Source organism: Prionailurus bengalensis, chromosome A1 (assembly GCF_016509475.1).
Source record: "Prionailurus bengalensis isolate Pbe53 chromosome A1, Fcat_Pben_1.1_paternal_pri, whole genome shotgun sequence".
Lineage (NCBI taxonomy): Eukaryota > Metazoa > Chordata > Mammalia > Carnivora > Felidae > Prionailurus > Prionailurus bengalensis.
The window spans coordinates 201,720,621-201,744,323 of record NC_057343.1 but is presented as its reverse complement, the minus strand read 5'-3'; positions in this window follow the sequence as shown (position 1 = coordinate 201,744,323).

The window sequence follows — 23,703 nt, the reverse complement described above, 5'->3', positions numbered from 1 at the left end:
AGCCATAAAACTCTTATAAGAAAACATAAGGAAAAAGCCACTTGGCATTGGTGTTTTTTGATATGACACGAAAAGCACAAGCAATAAAAGCAAAATGAATAAGTGGAACTACATAGAACTAAAAATTTGAAAATAATAAATAGGTAAATAATAAATAAATAAATAAATAAATACTAAAAAGCTCTTGCACAGCAGAAGAAATGATCAGCAAAATAAAAAGGCAATGGGAGAACATGTATGCAGATCACATATCTGATAAAAAGAGTTAATACCCAAAATATATGAAAACTGACAACTCAATAGAAAAAAAGCAAACAATTCAATTAGAAAAATGGGGAATGGAACTGAATAGGTATTTTTCCAAAGAAGATATACAAATGGCCAACAGGTACATGAAAAGGTGCTTGACATAAATGATAATCAGAGAAATGCAAATCAAAATCTCAATAAGATATCACCTCACATCTAGTAGAATAGCTATCATCAAAAAGACAAAAGATAAGTGTTGGTGAAGTTGTGGGGAAAAAGGAACTCTTGTGCACTGTTGTTGGAATATGAACTGGTTTAGCTACTAAGGAAAAAAACATGGACATTCCTCAAAAAATGAAAAACAGATCCATCTGGAGCTCCTGGGTGGCTCAGTTGGTTGAACTGACACTTGATTTCAGCTCAGGTCATGATCTCATGGTTCCTGAGATAGAGCTCCAGATTGGGCTCTGCGCTGACAGAGCAGAGGCTGCTTGGGATTCTTTCTCTCTTCCCCCTCTGCCCCTCTCTGGCTCGCATGCATGCTCTCACATATGTGCTCTCTCTTGCAAAATAAATTAACTTAAAAAAAAGAGATCCAGCAACCTATCTATATCTATGTCATCTATGTCTATACATATATAATATTATAATATATATCAACCATGAGAAAGAAGAAATCCTGCCATTTGCAACAATATGTATGACCCAATATGAAGGCATTATGCTAAGTGAAGTAAGTCAAATAAAGACAAATACTAAATGATACAAATTATATATGCAATCTTAAAAAGCATACTCCTAGAACCAGGGAGTGGAATGGTGGTTACCAGGGGCTGAAAGGTGAGGGAAATGAGGAGATGTTGGACAAAGGGTACAAACTTCCAGTTAAGGATGAATAAGTTCTGGGACTCTAATGTGCAACATGATGACTATAGTTAATAATACCATATTATATACTTGAAAGTTGCTAAGAGAGTAGATCTTAAATATTGTCACCACAAAAATAATCACTATGCGCCATGATGGAGGTGTTAGCTAATGTTATGGTGGTAATTATTATTAATATGTAAGTGTATCAAATCAATACATCTTATGCCCGAAAGTTATATAATGTTATATATCAATTATATTTCAATAAAGTGAGGGGGGAGGAGTGGGAACCAAACAAACTCTAAATGACCTCTTCTCTAAATGACCATATTCTTACATAGAAATAGAATCCATTAAATATAAATAAATAGCCTTAAAATAATCCAAAAGCTATTGTAGGAAGACATTATCAAATATCTCATTCTAATAGTCATTTAATATAACCTGTGTTAATTTAGGCCTTTTGTGAGGTGTATATTTATTTTTCTTTAACTTTCAACAATTTATTACTCAGTTGTATTTCTGTTTATGAAGTGTTGTCCTTTAAGGTTTAAAAATGAAGTCTGCAATTTTTGATTTTCACTAAATGAGAGGACATTCTATTCTCCAACCCTCATTCTACGTTTGAATCACTAGGATACTGAGTAATAAAAAGTCACTTGAATACCAATCATGTGTCCAAAACTTTGTAGATGCTCTGAGAGATGCTGGATTTAGTACAGAACCATTCTGTTAAGGATCTAGGCCTCCCTCAGTTATAAATGTTAAAGAGATATTTTTACAATAATAGCATCCTCTACAAGAAAGGAACCATGTAATGATGGCTGACTCTCTGGGAATTGACTCAGCACCACTGCCTTCTTGAAAAGCGCCCACCTTTATCTTCCATGGCATCTTTCTCTTCTGCTTTCTGTTTCACTTTGTAGTCACTTTTTATCAATGTCTTCATGAAGTTCTCCTTTCTCATTAGTCTTTAAACTCTTGGTGTTTGTAGAGTTCTATCCTTGGCTCTCTCTTCCATTTTTGGTGTGTTTTTTTTTTTGCAAATGTTTATTTATTTTTGAGAGAGAGAGTGTAGCAAGGGAGGTGCAGAGAGAGGCAGGGACGGAGGATCTGAAGCAGGCTCTGTGCTGATAGCCAAGGGCCAGATACAGGGCTCTAACTCACAAAAAGGTGAGATCATCACCTAAGCCAAAGTTGGACACTCAACCGACTGAGCCCATCCAGGCGCCCCTCTCTTCTATCTTTTTCAACCCCCCAGGCCCAGTTGAATATATTCATTCCCATAGATAAACTTACATATTGTTTATTCACATCTTACAGATGAATTTGTTACCCATTTCTCTTCTCAGAGCCCTGACAAACTAGATGACTCCACCAAATGTCTTGAAACTGCAGTTGAATGCATGCGAAACTGAACTCTTCATTTCATCGTCCCTAAGGTATAAACCTCCAGTATTTCTGTCTAACCAGTTCAGAAATCATCAATTGCCCATGCCTCCTCCCTTTCTCACACCAACCCACCACCTAAACCACTTCCATGTCTTATAATTTCTGTCTTCTGGCATCTATCACCTCTCTTTAATCCCTTTTCCTTCAGTCACATTCTCATAATTTCTCTCCTGATTTATAGAAACTTGTTTTAAATTGTCTCCTTTGCTCTCAGGTTTTTTCTTACCTTTAATTTACTTTGCATACTTTAAAAAAGCAAATCATGTTATGCAGTTTCAAATTTTCTATTTGCCTTCAACATCAAACACCTTAGCTTGACTAATAAACTCTTCAAAATCTGACCTTTTTATCTCCAATGTTATGTTTTATAATTTCAACCTTCCTTTTACAATCAACACCTGCCCACTGCCATTCCCTTCCTAATGCTCAACATACACAAGCCCTTGTTTCATTATATTAATCTATTTAGTCTCCTGACTGTATCAGGATCTCCTGGGTTTTCACATACTGCTCTTTTGTCTTATTGATTGATATACTTCCTCCTCCATTTCTTGTCTGTCAGATCCCTACTGGACTTCCTCTGGCTCATAGACCCTTTTGTTTTGAACCTGGGTTTCAATGTCTTATCTCTAGGAAGATGTCCTTATAAATACCTTGATCGTGTTTTATCACACATCATTTCACCTGTTTCCGTGACTGATTTCATCATAAATTTAAGCACTTTAACCTTAAGGAACTGACACTATTTGAGTTTGTATTTTTAATATCCAGAATTTTGGTTAACACTGGGATGAAAAGTAGATTTTCAATATATTTGTACTGAATTAATGATTGAATAAATAAGCTCATTAATTCATTTATTCCACAAATATATATTAAGTGACTACTATATTTCAAGATCTGTTCTGGCCCTAAAAATAAAATGAGGAAAAAGAAAACAAGAACTCTCCTCTATTGGAACTTTTATTTTATTTGGAAGAGATGGAACATAAATGTTAAATAAGTAATTTCAAATAAAGTAAACAAAAGAAATAGAATCTTGAAGCCTTAAATGTATCTTAACTTCAACAAGTGAATATGAAATTTTTAATTCCCAATTCTCATTTTCTCCTTCTGAATAGAACTCTATTTTTGTTTTAATTGGCAATGTGCCAATACAACATACTCATTTTTCAGAATTCCTAGTAATTCAGTATATCCATGTGATGTACTCCTAACCAATAAGCTCAAGTTACTGGACAAACCAGACCAGGTTGTTTGGACTTTTTGCTTCTTTTTTTCCTTCATCCATCCTTCTACCTGGGAAGTGGGACAGATGATTATCAAACATGACAATCAGTCATACCCTAAGCATGCAAAGTAGGAAGACAGGAATCAGATTCTTAAGCAGCATTATCAACCATGACTTCCCTAACCCTAGGCTCCATGTCAGGAGTAAACACTTATTTACTAAGCCACTTTGTTAAGCTTCTGTTAAGTGTACTCTAATGCAATCCTAACTCTTACAGTAGCTATCCAGATATTAGTGAAAGAAAAATGCTCACATATTTCAGAGAATCAGCAGTTAGTACAAGACACATTTTACCATTATGAAAATATAAAAATAACGTTCAAAATATTTTTGTAAAAATTTGCATTTTATATCTATACAAGAGGATTTTAAAATGAGAAAAATATGTATTGTCATTTTAATTCTTATTAAGCAGAGCCATATAGTTTTATAGTATTGACATCAATATATTCCTGATCTGTAGAAGATACAGCAAGTAAATGACACTATGAAAAATCTTATAAAAATTGGACATGGACAGAAAAAGTCACTTAAGAACAGAAGGCATGAAACTGATACTTTTCTTAGTGGGGGTGGGGCAGACAGGGGATAATATTAGCAGAGTCAGCAAATACATAATGTCATGAAGACCAATAAGGTATTTTTTCTTTGTACATTTTTAACCCATGATTGTCTCCTGATGGTAATCTAAATATTATAGCTTCATTTCTTCAGCCTCTGACTCTGATATTTAAAAAAAGAAATTACATTTAAAATTAACCTAGGAAGATTAATACTTAAGTTTTCATTATTTTTTTTTCCTTAGGGGAAGAGTTCATCAGCTTCTCCTTAGCCACCTGGGATTGCGAGTGTGTGTGTGGTGCTCATGTGTGTCCATAACTGACTTTACATACAGTTTTTGGTACAGATAGGAGGAAGGAAAATGACCAAAAAGATTTTTACTCCCAAATTGCTTGTATGTGGTATTTTCATTCCTGATTAAAAACACAAAATTAAAAAGCTTATGTTTTATTAACACTTGAAACAAATAATATGAATTCACCCTCCCTAGAAAGATGGAGCAGAGCAATTTTTCATGAAAGGCTCTAGGAGCTGTCTCCAGACCGAATATGGATCCCCTGCCCTGCAGTATCCAGCAGGGTATTAGGTATCAGCTGCCTCAAAGGTTGGCGCCAACCTTCTTCTTCAGTGCACCACAAACCAGAATTAATTGCAAATCAATCGAACAAAGTACAACTGATCAGTAAACCAATTAGTAACTTTAGCTATTCATCCTGTCTTCATTTACTAGGGGGAAAAGTGGGAAATGGAAGTGCTTTTTAGACCACATATAAGATTCCAGTCTTTCCCTCACTGCCCTCTGCTTCCCCACACATTTACATTACAAGAACATTCATATGTAAACCCTGTGGAAAGCATGTTGCATAAATATTATGTAAGTAGCCTTAGAATTTGTCCATTTGGGAAGTATAAATTAGCCCTGGAGGAGCTATAATTGCTGGAGAAAATAAAACCAAATAAATTTTCGAATGCAAATATGGTATATTTTTTAAATTAGCTTGAGAAAAAAATTAATATAGCACTTTGTCTACAGTTTTATTATATTATACTCATTCTTAAATGGTATATATTTGAAGGTCTCTGATTTAAGGGTAAGTATCTCCTAGAGTTATATGTCAAAAGTTATCCTAAATTTCATTATGTGGGTGATATATTTTTGGTGTATATATATGTATATACCAAAGGATAGAAAAAAATACTAATATAAACTAAATATAGTATATATAAAATAGACTAAACATAGATATAAAATAAATTTATATTTATAGTTTTCTCAGGTTCCTGTCAGTGCCAAATGAATTCCACCACTGACATGTGTTACCTGTTACACTGACATGTGTTACCTCATGTGTTACCTGTTAGTGATTGGAGGTTCATATTATATACTTTGTACATGTTTACATTCTAATACTTATCAGGATTCTTTTTCTTTACTTAATTGCAGTGCAGAATATCAATTTCCAGTGAATCACTAGACTGGTTTTATATAAAATTATCCTGCTTGAGGGGCGCCTGGGTGGCTCAGTCGGTTAAGCGTCCGACTTCAGCCAGGTCACGATCTCGCGGTCCGTGAGTTCAAGCACCGCGTCGGGCTCTGTGCTGACTGCTCAGAGCCTGGAGCCTGTTTCCGATTCTGTGTCTCCCTCTCTCTCTGACCCTCCCCCATTCATGCTCTGTTTCTCTATGTCTCAAAAATAAATAGATGTTAAAAATAGTTTTAAAAAATTATTCTGCTTGAGAAAGAAATGAAATTCAAGTTAGTACTGTCATTTGTAGAAGATAATGGGTTTTTAGTCTAGCTCAAGAGAAAATATTTAAAAAACTTGCGTTGTCTTATTATGAATTCAGGCCATTGCTAATGCCATCCTGTGAATACAAATGGTGGTATCCCAAAAAAGTAAATTTTTACATACACTAGTTAAAACAGACTGAGTTTATTGGAGACCACTTGAAATTCCCATGGAAATTCATCCAGTTAATTTATTTACAATAGTCTTCTGTAGGTTCTGTTGCTTAAAAATCAAATGATAGAGAAAATCTAAATTGTCACCATGTTGTTTTTAATCACTGCAGAGTAATTTATTTACTTCAAAAATATTTTCTTCCAAAAATAAATGTATTTAAATAGGAAATTCTAAGATAAAGGAGTAGATTGTCTAATAAAATCACTTCATGTATAGTACCTTATTAAAGAGTATTTTTTCCCACCCCTGTGACACTGCTGTCATTCATTTCACTTATTCACACACTATAATCACCCAGCATTGTTGTTATTATTACTTTGAACAGTTATCTTTTAGATAAGTTAATAATAATAAAAATAAAAGATTTTATTTTTGATTTAATGTATTCATTCTTAAATAATCTTTTTATATAGATCCAATTTTCTGATCTATATCCATTTCTTCGGCCTGAAAAACTGAACATTTCTTCCTGGCAGGTATGCTGGCAATGTGTATATTACACTTTCAAAAATTATCCTACAGGGGCACTTGGGTGGCTCAGTCGGTTAAGCATCTGACTCTTGATTTCAGTTCAGATCAAGATCTCACCGTGGTCTGTGAGATCAAGCCTCGTGCCGGTCTCTGCACTGACAGTGCAGAGCCTGCTTGGGATTCTCTGTTTCCCTCTCTCTCTGCCCCTCATCTGTGTGCGCTCTCTCTCTCTCTCTCTCTCTCTCTCTCTCTCTCTCTCAATAAATAAATAATGAAAATCATGTAAAAATTAAAAAAAAATAAAAAATTGTCCTACAGTTGTTTTCTTTTTTTCCCCCCAGTCTCTTTTTTCTCTGTTTTTTAGTTTGGGAGTTTCTACTGACCTATTTTCAGGCTTAGAAAAGCTTACTTCCTCAGCTATGTTGAGTACACTGTTGAGTCCATCAAAGGCATTCATCATTTCTGTTAGTGTCTTTATTTCTGGCATTTCTTTTTGATCCTTTCTTAAATTTCTTATGTCTCTGCTTATACTATCCCTTCTTGCTTGTTGTCTATCTTTTTTTGCCCTATTGGCTCCTGTAAAATGTTAGTCATAGTTACTTTAAATTCCCTGTCTGACAATTCCAACATTCATGTCTGAGTCTGTTTCTGATTATTGCTCTATCTCTTCATACTGTGTTTACTTGCCTTTTGGCATATCTTGAATTTTTTTTATTAAAAGCTGGACATGTGTATTAAATAATAAGAACTGAGGTAATCTGGTATTTCGTGTGAGAATTTACAGTAGGCTGGCTAGAAGGCAGGCTATGTTTAATGTGTGTTCTAGCTATAGGTGCCAGAGGCTTCCAAGTCCTCTAATGTCCTTAGCTTTGTATCCCCTCTTGACTTTGACCTTCCCTATATATTCTTCAAATGAAGCATCCATATTTTTCAGCTGTAATTCACTGTTATACTTGAGGATTACTGCCATTATGGTAATATGTAGAGGAGGAAGGGAGCTCCATACCCTTCTAGTTGAATGTCACCGTCTTCAGTGAGGCTGTGCCTTGGAGCTGTGACATTCACAAGTGCTTCTTCAGTGGCACAAATTTTTTTGTCCTCTGTCTTCTGCTTCTTTCCTTGACAGCATTGCCCCTAATTTATTCCCTGAATCCCTGATTCATTTTGGAAAAAAAATTAGTTATTGTTTCTTTGAATTGTGTTTCTCTTCCCTTAGAGGAGACAGCAAGGCTACAAGTCGGTTTAATGGGAGGAGAAATACCCCTCCTCCAAATAGTATAAAATATTGGCAAAGCCATTTCTCCTGGAGTACAGACCTTTTATATGGTAAAAGTTCTGGGCATATTTCACAATGATTACTCCTTCCCTTCCCCTGCCAGCATCATGAGGGTATCTTTCTAAGATCTTCACCATGAGAATTTAGGATAAGGGAGGGTGGTGGCTAGAAATAAAGATTATAAAAAGGGGGTGGTTCCCGTAAGACTGTCACCCCAGGAGTTTCTTAATCTTATGCCAGTTAACACTCAGACTCCAATAACTTGTAAAAATTAACATTTAAGTGTTTCTACCAGTGTAACAAGGCTCCAGCAACTCATGTTGCAGACACACAGAGCTCAACTGTGTCTCTGGGTGTGAGTCTGTCTCTCCAAATTTTGGGGTAGCAATTTTCCCTGTAACCTCAATTCTTTGATGTATCAAAGAAAAGTCATTTATTTTCAGTTTGTCACTTTTTCCTAGTTGTAGGACAGAATTGATAAATTCCAATCTCTTTACATGTTAGAGTAGAAACCAGAAGTCAATGCTACAATGTAAGGAAACACAGGTTACTATAGTAAAACCTAAGGATGGTAAAATTCAAGTGTGGGAGACAGGAAAAACTTTTGGAGTGAGATCATAACAGATAAATTAGCCATGTGAACATTCATGGAAAGAACTTTCTAGACAGAGAGTTTAGCAAAAAAAAAAAAGAAAAGGCATATAGGTGCAAGAAAGCAGTGGAACCTCGTGTAGTACAATTGAGCTGTAGTATAGAGTTCAAAAAGGCCATATTAAGAAATAAGTTTACCAAAATAAACATACCTATTCCTTGCATATTTTTCTAGTATTTTCTGTTAATATTTTTCCTGGTATCCAGTTACATAAAATCAATGTTATGTAATTAAAAGATTGATTTCTGCACATAGAATCCGCTCACAGTTTAGAGGGATGCTAAATAGTCTTATCTATCAAAGAAAAAAAAAAACTCCTGTGATAGTAGTGTGTTCTTCTCCCTTTTTCTTGTATATTTAAAAGGACACAAACATGTACTCATTTAACGTTAACAGGGAATTATGGCAATAAATAGAACAACTTGTTCGTTTTTATTTTTATTCTATTCTGTTTTGTTTGACAAGTGTGAGGGGGGATCAAAAGAGAAGGTGCATAAAGGGACCTTGAGGCAGAGAGGCTAATAAGAGCACAACTTCTCTTCTTAAAATTTTTTTAAATGGTTTATTCAGTTTTTGAGAGAGAGAGAGCATGAGCAGGGGAGGGGCAGAGAGAGGGAGACACAGAATCCGAAGCAAGCTCCAGGATCCAAGCTGTCAGCACAGACCTTGACATGGGGCCCGAATTCATGAACCACAAGATTATGACCTGAGCCGAAATCGGATGCTCAACCAACTGAGCCACCAGCTGCCCTACAAGTTCTCTTCTTTTTATCGCTGTAGCCACTATTCAAGACTGAAGACTTTCACAATCACTGAAAACGGAGGGTTATTGAACATCTCCTCCCCCTATAGGTGAGCAACCACCCCAACATCTGCACAGGTAGCTGTAGCAACCAATGATGTCATCTACAGTTATAAAGGATTTTAATTTGTGTGACATTACTTCCGTCCTTATAACTCAAATATGACTCTTCAATTTATACACTGACAAAAGAAGAATGCCATCCCAAGTATGTAAAGTTGAGTAACTGATAACACTGCTGCTTTATCTTTGGTGTATAGTTTATATTTTAACTTGCTGGAGTCAAGGTCCATTTCTTTTTTCTTTCTTTCTGAATAACCAAGGACACTGACAATGCTACTTACATAAAAATAGGAGCACATATAGATTTATATTCAAGTGGGAAATTCTTATTTGTTTCAATAACATAATAAATGTTTTGATTTCTAATTTGCTTAAGAAGCTTTTAAAGAACCTAGGAGATTGAATTAAATCTAAAAATATATATACATCTTTGACAACTTTTATTTCAAACATGAAAATTAACATTGTCCTTGATATTCTTTAATTATGAGTAGTAGATTTCTGCCTCCCTTTAGCCTTGGTCCTGAGGCTGAGTTTCCTGTTAGAGATGGTAGTAAGATGATAGAAAAGAAATGTAACAGAGCGATCACCTCATAATAAACTTGAAGATGACCAATTCTAGAAAAGCAAGGATGTGCTCAGAGAACCTAAGTCACCTTCAATATGGCTTGTATGAAAGCCCTCTCTTTCTTTCCAACCCTGCACCCCTGGTCTCTTTCTATTCCCTGTCTCTGTATTCCTGTTCCATTACCTTTGTTTTCATGTATATGGCCCAATTTGGGTTTATTAGAATTGGAGAAAATTTTGCTATCAAGTAGACAATAGCTTCAGGTTCCTTAAATATTCTATGGTCTGGGAAAAATTTTCTCCATGCCCAATATCTGTATTTACTAACAGTATTTGTACAGAACTAGAGTTCTGAGGGGGGTTCCAGAAAGTATGTCTATACTTAGCAGCTTTAGTTTCAGATTACAATTTTATTGCATTAATTGGGTAACCTGTGCATTCACCCAACCTGGTTCTTTTGTCAGCATCTTCTAGCATAGAAGGATTTAATTTTCCACCTCTATTCCCTCACTTGTTTGTGCTTTTATCTCAACAATTACTTTCAGTTTTATTATATATTAATACTCATTGCATTGCTGGTCATCACCTGTAAGCCCAAGGTCAAAATTCCAAAAAAGATGCCACTTTCTCTCCAGGGACATCTGCAAAGGAATACAAATAAGAAAATCCACACTTCTCCACTACGAGTCATTCCCTCAGTTAATCCAAGATGACTCTCTTGGCTAGACAAATAATAGAGTATACAATTTTTTACTCAAGGATCAGGGCTATTTGTAAGTGGAGTTGTAGCGAAGGTGGTGAATGGTTAAAGTTGGTAAAAGGTTCTTGGCTACCACAGATTTGCTTCAGGATCCAAAGGACTACCCACTGAGAGGTTATGCTCCTCTTCACACAGGTATTACTTCCACCATGGGCTTCCACTTCTAATTTCCTTGCTTTCAAATATGGCACTGCCTCCCACTCCTTCTTCCAAGTTTTCTCGACGAAACTTCACTCTATGCACAGGTGATACCTCATCCTGGATCCACCTCTCTTAATTCACTTGTACATTTCCCAAGTGTGAGTCATTGATTCCAGAAATTATCTCAGAATGTTAGCAATACAGAAGTTCTGGTCACAACACCACAAGCTAAATATAAGAAAGGATGGGAAGAAGCTTTGGGGCTCTAAATGTGGAAAACAAATCCAGTGTGGGTAAAGGTCAACTAGATTAGATTTCCTCACCAGTGTGGATTTCAACACACCTAATACTTGAATTATTTTACTTTTAAGACAGAGCATCGTTGGGAGGCCCAAGTGGTTCAGTTGGTTAAGTGTCCAACTTCAGATCAGGTCATGATCACACAGGTGGTGGGTTAGATCCTTGTATCAGGCTCTGTGCTGATGGTTCAGAGCCTGGAGCCTGCTTCAGATTCTGTATCTCCCTTTCTCTCTGCCCCTCCCCCATTTGAGTTCTCTCTCCTCTTTCTCTGTCTCTATCTCTCTCTCAAAAATAAATAAATAAACATTAAAAAAAGCATCATTGCCCACATTTCCCAAAGACCAACGATTTTATTTTTTTTTCAACGTTTATTTATTTTTGGGACAGAGAGAGACAGAGCATGAACGGGGGAGGGGCAGAGAGAGAGAGGGAGACACAGAATCGGAAACAGGCTCCAGGCTCTGAGCCATCAGCCCAGAGCCCGATGCGGGGCTCGAACTCACGGACCGCGAGATCATGACCTGGCTGAAGTCGGACGCTTAACCAACTGTGCCACCCAGGCGCCCCAGAAATCAACGATTTTAAAGGAGAGTATAGGCTAATACCATTAAGAGGTAAAATAAATAAACATTTTAAAAAAGAGCATCCATTGCACACATTTCCCAAAGACCAACAATTTTAAAGGAGAGTATAGGCTAATACCATTAAGAGGTAGAAAATTCATGCAAAGTGCTCTCTCATCAATGAACTTTGTAATTTACATTATTAAGTTGAACAATTGAGTTATCTTATAGATACTCAAATATTCATACCACTGTTTTCTACCTTCCCTACTGAGTAAAAAAGTAAGCAAAATTATCACTTTTATTACTATTAGGAGCCAGATTGTTGAGTGTGGCTTTAGATCTCTTTGTTATGTGGGTTTGCACTATTAAATTCCAATCATAGACAAAGCTAAACTAGGAGAGTCTTTCCAAACAGAAGGGGCCAGCATGGTTCTGATTTATGACATAAAAAAGCAGAAGGAAACTCATTCTTTCTATAGGCATTTGTACTCAAGAGGAGAAAAGGACAGATAGGATCTGAGTGTGCCCAGTTTTTCTTCTCTAAGTTCAGTCAGTAAAGGAGCAAACGTGTGCTTAGGGAAAATCTTTCCAGAAGACTGAAAAAGCAGAGAATATGCCGCCTTCTATCACAGACAAGTATATACTGCCTTATCCATAACTTTGAAATCAAAATGGCTCTATTTTTTTCAAATTTGTAGCAAACTCATTTAGCTGCAAATCCTCAACTGAGCAGATATTATGCCATTTATTCATTGCTCCTAGTTGGAGCGAATATTCCTTATTTTTGTTATAGACATACTAACTTGTTGTTAAGCTATTGTCTCACTCCAATCCACCCTTCCATATTTGGCTCTGCAAAGCTGGGGCTGGAACACTCCAAACACATTTTTCCTTTGCCAACTGGTTTCCCATGCTGTTTTACCAGTAAGGGGCACTAAAGGGAGGCAGGAACAGGAGAGAAGAGACTTGCTTCTTTCTGCTGGGTTGCTGTTCCTACAGAGTCCCTTCCGTAGGTAATTCCAGCCCCCAGCTTCTTTTGGTGCCTCTAGAATCAGCCTCATAGTTACAGCTGGGCAATGCTTTTTTCTAACCTTCGAAATTCCCATAAACTTTTCTTGCTATTATTTTCTCTGGATCCCGTAGTGTTTTCTGTACTTCTATCTCTCCAGCACCTATGTAGCCAATCTCATATATTAAACTTCTACTGATATATCTGGTAGATTTCTTTTGTCTTGACTGGATTGTGACTGATACTGGTGTTCTCCCCCAGGACCTGCTGGGTGTATTATGCAAGACATGGCATATATACTATATTACCTTTCTAAAACTCAAAAACTTCAGAATTACAAAATACATCTCACGCTTAAGCTTTTGAACAAGAGATTAAGTACGAGTATTTTTGTAGTGCTTTTAAATAACTGCATCAGAGGGCACCTGGGTGGCTCAGTCGGTTGAGGTCTGACTTCGTCTCAGGTCATGATCTCTTGGTTCCTGAGTTGGAGCCCCACATCTGGTTCTCGGCTGTCAGTGCAGAGCCCACTTTGGACCCTTTGTTGCCCTTCTCTCTCTGCCCCTCCCCCGCTTACAGTCTCTTTCTCAAAAATGAATAAAACATTTAAACAACTGCATCAGAATCCCCTGGGTTGCTTTTCCGAAAGGCAGAATCCTTGGCTCCACTAGAGACCTCAGAATTAGGTTACATGGCTTAGGTTTCAGCATTGTTTTTATTTATTTTTATTTCTTTTTTTAATTATTTTTTTTTAGAAAAAGAGAGTGCATGCACATATGAGTGCAGGGAAGTGGCAGAGACAGAAGGAGAGAGATAGAATCCCAAGCAGGCTCCTCACTGTCTGTGCAGAGCCTGACTCAGGGCTCGATCTCCTGAACTGTGAGATCATAACCTGAGCTGAGCTGAGATCGAGAGTCAGAAGGTTAACCAACTGAGCCACCTAGGCAACCCTAGGCTCTAGCATCTTTAAAATCTTTCCCCAGCTGATCTTCTTGCTTGGTTTAAGAACCACCCTCTTCTATCCACTAGAAAGCAAAAGCGGGCACATATACCTTAGTGGCTACTCTCCTAAGAGCAAACAGAGAAGCTATGAACTGACCATTCAAGAAAGTTCTCGTTAATATACTACACAAAAGCCTATTTTCTCATAAGACTCTGTCTGAGGAAAAGAGAGGAGATAGTTTATTGGTACCTGTATTAGTCTGACTGAAGAACAAAACAAACGTATAATAATTGAGGTCATGTTTAGGCTGGCTTCCACCAGCACCATCCTTGAGACCACCCATTGCTGAGCACCTTGCCAATTAGGGTTGAGTAGCATTGTATGCTTTCTTTTGGTATCTAGCCTCTGGTTCCTCTCAGCCTCTATAACCTGGTGAATTCTGCTGCTGCTTTTTATGTTAGCTCTTCTTTCCTTACTACCACTAACGGATGCCTATGGAGATACAAATGGGTGTTTGACAACTATCCTAACACCCTGCAGTTTCTGAACTACGTATGCAAATGAAGCTATGTCTGCAACCCCTTAGGAAACATTTCTTCTCAGTAAAGATTAAACAATTATGGTGAGGGCTCCTGGGTGGCTCATTCTGGTAAGCATCCGACTCTTGATTTCTTTTGGCTTAGGTCAAGGTTTGGGAATTTGAGCCCTGCTGTTAGTGCAGAGCTTGCTTGGGATTCTCTCTCTCCTTCTCTCTCTGCCCCTTTCCCACTCACGCTTTCTCTCTCTCAAAAATAAACTTAAAAAAAAACACAATTATCATGGTATTCAAAAGTGAAACGTGGTATGCATCCAAATTACCAGCAAGATAATGGAGGTGTGTGGGTAGATACTTGTATTTAATTGATACTGAGTAGATAATAGAAAACTTTCCCTCCATATGATGCAAATATAAAATATTTTAAGTACTTAATCCAAGTGCAAATATACACATTCATACAATCACATACTTAGAATAATATAAAGTTAGGCTTGAAGGGACCTTGATCATAATTGAAACAATCATTATATAGGTAGCCTCTAAACCATTTTAATTGCACACCATTATATTCACCTATTTAATGTGTGTAGATATACATGGACTACTGTATTAATACGATATGCACATTACAAATCATACAGGAAAATATGAGAGAAAGAAAACAAATATATGCAGAAGCTCCAAGGTTGTCTTCCTCAATCCCAACAGAGCACCCAGCATGTACCATCAAGTGCACACACCTGGAGAGCAACGGAATGGCAATAATAATCGACATCTATATAGAAAGGAAAAGCAAATCAACAACAATGCCAGCAACTGAGTATGTCTATCATCAATGCCAGATCACTCAGGTAAGCATACTCACACCCTTTCTGTTGCTATGGCAATTGATGAGAAATCTTGCTTTGCCATTTTTTTGGTCTGGGTAAGTGTGATGTCTTGTCTTGCTTTCCCCTCTAAAAGTCCCATGGTTTGTTTTTGTTTTTGTTTTTGTTTTGTTGTTGTTACAAATAAAAGTTGCTGAAGGCATCTCACTCACCACATTCCTACCTTATTTTTCCCCTTCACTGCAGCCCCTTCTAACATATTGTGTGGCCTCCTTACATTACTTTTTCCCCAAAACTATTTTTGATTATCATGTAGATATATAGTATGAATACCAGCATATGCTCCCAAAAGATGGATTTTCCACAAATTAAAATATTCTATTTAGCTCTAAATATGGAAACTAAAAATATACAACCCACTGTGAAATGAATTACTTATACATTGTGTGTCACATTTTAAACTAGCAACTCTATAACCTTAAAATACAGCTCAATCTTAAAGTATTAATTTTGAAATGATGCATTTGTGCTAATGATTTACTGGGAGGAAAAATCCTTTAATCTACCCCTTTTGCTTATGAACTTGAAAGTTGAACTCCATAGAAATGACTGACTGCAACAGCAGGGCTTTTCACCAGCTGATCAAAATTAACAGTTTCTTTCAATTGTTCTAATTAAGACCAAGGGGAGTTCTGGAATGTACCAACAGTATCTCAAATTGCTCTGTTGCTTAAAACTAGCTCTTGGGAAGGAGTATCAGCTTTTCCCTACAAATAGTTTAGTCTAAGTTGCTATTCTTACTATTTAATAAAAGACCTTTTTATGAATATATCCCATGAGAATTATTTTCAGTTTTATTAGTTAAAAAGGATAACAATTAAAGATAAGAAACATAATCATCTTGAGTAGAAATTTGTTAGAAACCAGAGGTTCTACCAATGATGTGTAAAACTGATGAAAGCTTTATAAATACTGGTTAGTGTTTTGCATAGTAATAATTTTATCTTAATAATTATTTGACATTCATACTGGAGGCACAACTAGATAAATCAGATAATTGAATCATGAATATAGTAATATAAAAATCAAACTTTTTTAATATTAAGTAATCTAAGAGTATTGTTGAAAGTGTATATTTTTTCTGCTAGCTGAATATCTCTCAAGAAACATTTTATAAGAAATGCTTTCCGACTACATTTTGGTCTATTGTTATTCATCCTCTAAAGTTCTGATCTGGGTTATTAATAGTACATGTTTTCTACTTAATAGTAATTTATTTAAAAATTATTCACTGAAAATGTTCATTTTCTTCAACCATCTTGCTTTGGAAGATTTAAATAGGTTTTTGCTATAAATAAAACATTTACCTTAAACGTTATATAAATACTAAAGAGTACATAAAACAAATACCAGTATTTTCATCATTGAAGAAAAAGCAGGGTAAAGTTTAAAATCTTGACCTGTATGCAATTCAATAGTAGGTTATTTAAATGTTACTTATAAAGTGATAAAAATAATAAAAAAAATTTTAAGGTCAACCAATTAAATTCCAAGTGTCCTACATATTATGATAAAGATTCCAGATCCCTATAAGTCAACCAAACACCAGCTTGCTTATAAAGTATGATTGTGTTATGAGTGATGAAAATATTTTGCCTTGCTTCATCACCATTTTAAGACATTTCTTCTTTGAATGTGGCAATTCTCAGTTTAAAGACCTTTGAGAGGGCATACTCTTTAACCTCATACACAATCCCTAAATAAGTAATTGACTCTTTCAACTCTCACCGCTGTGTTAAGATACAAGCAATCTCTTGTTGTAATTAGCATTCTTTCCTAGGAGAAGGATGATGACTGGGTGGCTAAGTGGGCTAGCAGTCTTCAGAGAAGCATTCTCTTCCCTAGGGCTGGTCAAAGACTATTTAAAACCACTGTGAAAGAGTCAACAGGATTAACATAGAGTCAACTTCCTTGGGAAATGGAGCCAAAGAGATTCTAAGGAGACAAAATACTTCAAGGCAATCACACTAGTGGTGAAAATCTCCAGACTTACTGGTCTTGTCACATCTAATTTAACTGATGACATGAACATTAAGCAGGGCCACAAAGTCTTTTTTTTTTTTTATGAGCTTAAACTCTTTTTTTACTTCCTGAAAGCTCAGAATATTTCCATTTTTTCTTTCAAACAGAAACTGAAGTGGAATCCATCATAAAAACTCAGAAAACATCCTCTATTGAGACATGCATGGAAGATGATTAGCACCTTTAAATAGAAATGATTTTATCACTAAATTTTAAAATGTATTCAGTTTTCTTTTATTTCTAATTTTTATCATGTATTTTTTAAAAGTTTTAATTACACATAAAGTGTTACATAAATTATATGTAAAAATTTTACTTTATAGATAATTAAAGATACTTAAAATTAATATATATTTTTGTGGAACTCGTTTGTGTAAATTTCTATAAGGATTTGAGTACATTGTTATTATCAAGTATCATAATTGAGAATTTAAATATGTAAGCATAAAATAGAACTTTAGAAAACACTTTCATTATTTATTAAATGATCATTTCATTGTCTATAGGTTTAGTCCAAATATTCTATTAATGTTAGTTTTTTCAAAGATGAAGATTTAAAATATGAAGAGTGTTCATTCTTTGTTTCATCTGTATAATAAGAAAGGCATTTTATTAGCTATTAATACAAGCTGTGTACAAATCATGTGCATATTTATAATGAAGATAAAAATAACATGCAGTTCTCTCATCTAAAGCATTTACAGTGTAGTTGGCTAATCAGACATATTGATGAATAATAGGACCTATTAACTGTAGATGGTGGGCTAGGTCTGGAAACCAGCTTCTAGGTTGAAACTGCAACACTGGTGTAACCATGTGGGCCAGCATTAAATTCCATCCCAGGAGAGTTGCAGATGTCAAAAACCCTTTGGGTGGGAGAAAGCCTGGAGCTTTTAATTATGTATCAAATTTAAAGTGGATCAGTTTTCTACGGAAAAGAAATTTTATTTTAATAGAAAATATATAAATAATTATTTTGTATTATTATGATTATTTGTTGGTTCGAGGGTTGAAGATTCAAGTAAGTCTGGGGTGGAGTTCAAACCATTTACTCATTAATTCATTCATTTATGCATGTAATCACTTAATAACAAGCACTTACGTAGTGCATACAATGTGTTTGGCATTGATTTATCTACTTTACAATTTCTTCCCTCATCTAAGATTTTGTATTTCCTGGTATATGTAATTGTATGGACTTTCACAGATGAAGTAAGCTAACTCTGTTCATGATAGTGACACTGGCCTAGAGTTAATTGGAAAGAAGGATGCAGGAAAACTAAAAATAGAATCTACCACAAGAGAATCTGTGCCTCAGGAAAAAAAAATTAAAAGACGACCAAAGCAGACCTAATAAGGGCAATTCGGTGATAAAGCGTGAACGTCAACAGGATGGCTATTACTTAAAGCCTTCTTGACTCCTATTTTCTGAACATCTTATGCCTCCTGAGAATGAAAAAGTTACTGTATGATGTTGTGTGACATTTTGTGTATAAACCATTTCATCAAACGCTGATAGTTGGTGCCCAAGCAAGCCTGGTATGGGACACCCATAAATGGGTCACATTAAATGGGAGGAACATTTCCTCTTCTGACTTTGAAACAAACCTAGAATTGGTACAGCTATGTGATAATTGAGAAATTAGTTAAGATAATGTTTGAAGAATCTGAAACCTAAAGTGTGTCTTAAATATGCTGAGCTGATTTACATAAGAAAGGAACCTTGGAATGAATACTGAAAGCCTTGCATTCTCACAGGTGGAGGCTGATTAGGTAGAAAAATTCATATTCAAAACGCTGACGACTTCAAATTTGCAGAGGTCATTATCTACTTTCAGAAGAGATCAAAATGCCATAAAAGGTTAAATCCTAACCTTCTGCTATACTGAAAAATGATACCATGGCTTGGGGCCTTATTATTTAACCCCTATGATTGAAAAGCTAATGGAAAAAAATTGAAGGTAGATAAACTGGCGTTGTGTCAGAAAAAGTTACATTTCCTAGTCTGTTATTTGGATACCATTAAAATACTACACTAGATTGTAAAAATGATTTACCAAATCTTCCATTCTGTGAAAATGTTTCTAACATAAAGGGCCATGTTGCTAAGAAATCAAACAAAATACCGCAGCAGAATTTGATAGGTTAAAAAATTGGCTATTTGAAGATAAAGTACTTGAATTTGAAAAACAAAAACACAAAAATGATGCAACCCAATATTTAGGGAATCCATTGTTTACTCATATATTAATATGAAAACAAAACAAAACAAAAACATTATTTTGCAAAATTATATTACCAGACTTCTTAAAAACTGCAGCTGCATAGACAATGTCAATAGGTAGGTAGGTAGGTAGGTAGGTAGGTAGATAGATAGATAGATAGATGATAGATGGATGGAGAGATAGATTTTATTAGGACAAATGGATTTCAGTTTATAGAGATGAGAGGAATACATCTGGTTTCCCCTAGGGATATTTAAATAATAGATCGAATTATAAATTTGGACACCCAACTCCTTCATTGGCAAAGTGAATATACTATGGCCCTTTATTTTACCTCATGTTTGAATGAGATAACAGCTAAGAATGAATTTTGAGGGGAAAAAAATAACTCTAAGGCAATATAAAGGAAAAAAGATCTTGCATGTAAAATTGTCTAAACTGATAAACATGAATATTTTATTTATCTTTTCATCACACAAAATAGTCCACAGGGAGGTAATTTTCCCAAGACACCTTCCACCTAAAGAGGTAATAACTGTTATCTATGCCAGCAATGGCCCAGTTTGGTCACAGATCTATTCTTTACCCTTTAATTGCTCTGCTCTGTATGGTGGGAGGGTTAGCCTCTGCAGGCTCTCTAGGCCCCCTAGCTAGGTGTAGCTCAGGAGACACCTGGGTTGAAAACTGGAGATTAGGAGAAAAGGAGAAGCTAAAACAGTTCACCTCCTACTTTGGACAGCCACTCCAGTTGCAATCATATCGCTTCCAGAACTTCAGCTTCCACCAGAGTTTCCTGTCTAGTTACAATTTCTCCTGAGAGACTTATCTCTGAATACCCTTAACTTTCCCTCCCTATCTACATCCCTTCAAATAGTCTTGATGTGACAGTATTTTTCTGCTCTTCCTTATCTCTGTTGCCTCACTGTTCCATCCGTGGCTTCTTGGCTCTGTCATCACCAGTACAATCAATTCCTGTATTATATATTCTCTGTATGAAACATGTAGAGCAGTGTCTATTTCCCTGATTGAACACTGACTTAGACAATAGTTAATGTATTTATAATGCTTTCAGTATAATCTGTCAGATTCCCTTTGAAGTGTTTTACATTTACTAAGTCAGTTAACCTTCACAATAGCTGTATTAGGGGAATTATTAATTTTGTCTCTATTATATATGAGAAAAAACTGAAGCATAGATAATATTTAATAATTGCTAATGTTCACATGGCTAGTAAGTGGTGGTGACAAGATTTTGATAAAGATAGTTTACATTCTTTATTTTCATTGAAGTATAATTGACTCACAATGTTACATTAGTTTTAGTTGTGCAACATAGTGATTTCACAAATCCATACATTATGCTATGCTCACCACAAGTGTAGCTACGGAAAGTTTACATTCTTAACCATGTACTTACTGCCTCTCTGCTAAGGTTGACCTCACTACCTTTAAATAGATTATCACCCACTCAAACATTTGATAAAATATATACCACTGATGTTCAGAGGTCCATGCCACATATAAGACTTAGAATTATGCTAGGCAAAGAGGAAGCATTCAAGAATTCAGAGTCTTAGCTATCATTATTATTCACTTAATTACATTTGAGACCCAAATTTTGCCCAGTGGAACACAAAAGTATTTATCATTTAAAATTTTTGTGATTAAACCTTAAATATTGTGATAAATAGTATTTAAAAATTAAATCCAGTTATAATAGTATTTATAACAAGAGAATTTCTGTATCATTACCAAATTTAACTTTGCCAAGTACATTTTTTACCTGCTATTATTATTTCTATAAAGGAAAATGTTGTGATACTAAAACTTGAACAGCTATTGAGAAAAGTGTAGATCTTGAAATTAAATTTAGTATTATGAAAATTTTACCAAGTTACTTCAATAAATATGTCCATAGCAGACTTGTGAAATTAACCCACAGATTTTAGTTTTGGAAAAGCATGCCTTTAAGTATGATATTGTAATAATTACAGAAATTAAAAGCACTAATACATACTCTGTTAAAAAAATAGTTGAGGTAAATATTATTGTTAATCAGTATATAATATCTTCTCTCCCTTCTTCACAAATTTTAATTTTTCTTAGGAATTTAATTTATTTCTACATGTCCACATGCCTTTACCGAAGCTGGCCCATTAGGAGTTACAAAAGATAAGTCCTGGTTACATCAATTCACTCACTATTCTGATGTGCCTTGCTACAGAGTTTTTAATGTTTAAGACATGAGCGTTTGGCCTGATTGTGGTCAATAAAACTGGGAACTTCTGAGAGAAGTCAACTCTCCCTTTCTCAGAAACAAGAGAGCCTAATGTCCACAATTGTTACTACCAGCCATTCAGTGGATTCAATAGTATCGTAGATTGACACAGGAGATGACAGGACAGACAGAAACTATCTGGGTACTGATGAATTTATTGGATTATTAGATAAACTAATCCTTAAACCCAACCTACCTTTGGACCTCCCATTACTTGATCAAATAAATGTCCCAGTTGTGTTTCTATCCCAAAAGTTTATTTAAATACAATGATAATAACAAACAATAGATATTAAATTTTAAGATTCTGATACAATCTTCCCTGATAAGCTATCTACAGAAATAGATGAATAAAATCTATGCAGAAGTGCAATAGTTGTAGTTTGTTTTTCTACGTCTAGTCCCCTAGCCGTCCAGTAAACTTAATGATTTCTAAACAAATTTAAGTTGTTCTTTGGAGAATATAATTAAGCTATATTACTTTGAGAAGGTGAAAACTAAATAATTTTCCAAGGAAACTGTATGTGGCCTATCTATGCAAACGTTTCAGAAATTGTACTTTTAATTTGAAGCCCATACACAGAATGTTGAGTTGAGCCATTGAGTGCAGGTTAAGAGTCCTTACATCTCTGAAAATAACCATTCTTAAACTGAAACTTGATATCAATTTCTGGCTTAGAAATCTTTCAGTGGTTGGCAATTACCATACAGGATAAATTTCCAGTTGTTTTGCATCAAAACCACTTTATCCCCCTTCACTGTGCTCTTTTCTGGATTAATAAATCAGCAAATATTGAGCTCCTACAGTTCTTCGACGTGTTTTGGTGTTTTCTGCTACTACACAATTGTTCTCAACCTTCTTTAATTTAGAACAACTTGAGGGAGATGTCTAAAAATACCAATCAATGGACAATAGCCCCAGAGGTTCTGATTTAATTGGTCTGGTGTTGGGTCAAAACATTAATGTTATTTGTAATTTCACCAAATAATTCTAATGTGGCCTCTGAGTTGAAAAATCTATAATTTGTCAAATAAACTGATTTTTTAAAAAATACTCCCTTTCAATGTTGTGGATCACAGGTAGGTATGGAACCTATGGTCACTGACAAGCAGGCAAATTAGTAGAATTGTTTAAGTATCGGATAGGAGTAAATTAGGAAGAATCTTGTTGAGAGGTGAAATTAAGAATGATATTCCAGGGGCCCCTGGGTAGCTCAGTCAGGTAAGCTTTCAACTCTTGATTTTGGCTCAGGTAATGATCTCATGATTTACGAGATCGAGCCCCATGTAGGTCTGCACTAACCATGAGGAGCCTGCTTGGTATCTCTTTCTCTCTCCTTCTCTCTCTCTGCCCCACCCTGGCTTGCACTCTCTTTATGTCTCAAAAATGAATAAAATTTAAAAAAAAGAGAGAGATTCCAATAGGAACAGAATTCAGTCTTGGGACAGCAGTCATAATAAGTCAAGTGCAACCCCTTTACCTAATCCCTGCAATCCTATAGATAAATGTTAAGATATGAATTAACTATGAAATAATATGAATGTTACTGTGACATTATAGTGTAGTTCTGTGTGTTTTTGTGTGTGTCATTATCCACTTCTTTGGATTGTGAAGGAAAAGGTATTTATAAATATTTCCTTTTCTTCAAATTACAAAGGTATCTTATGATTTAAGGCAGCCAGCAAACGAATTCTAAGTCTATGCCTGGTAAAAAGAATAACCTCCTCCTATATTTTGAACGTCTTTAAAGATATAAATGAATCATTACAGCAGGGATGATATAAGAAATAAATAATGGCATCATTGCTATTTGTA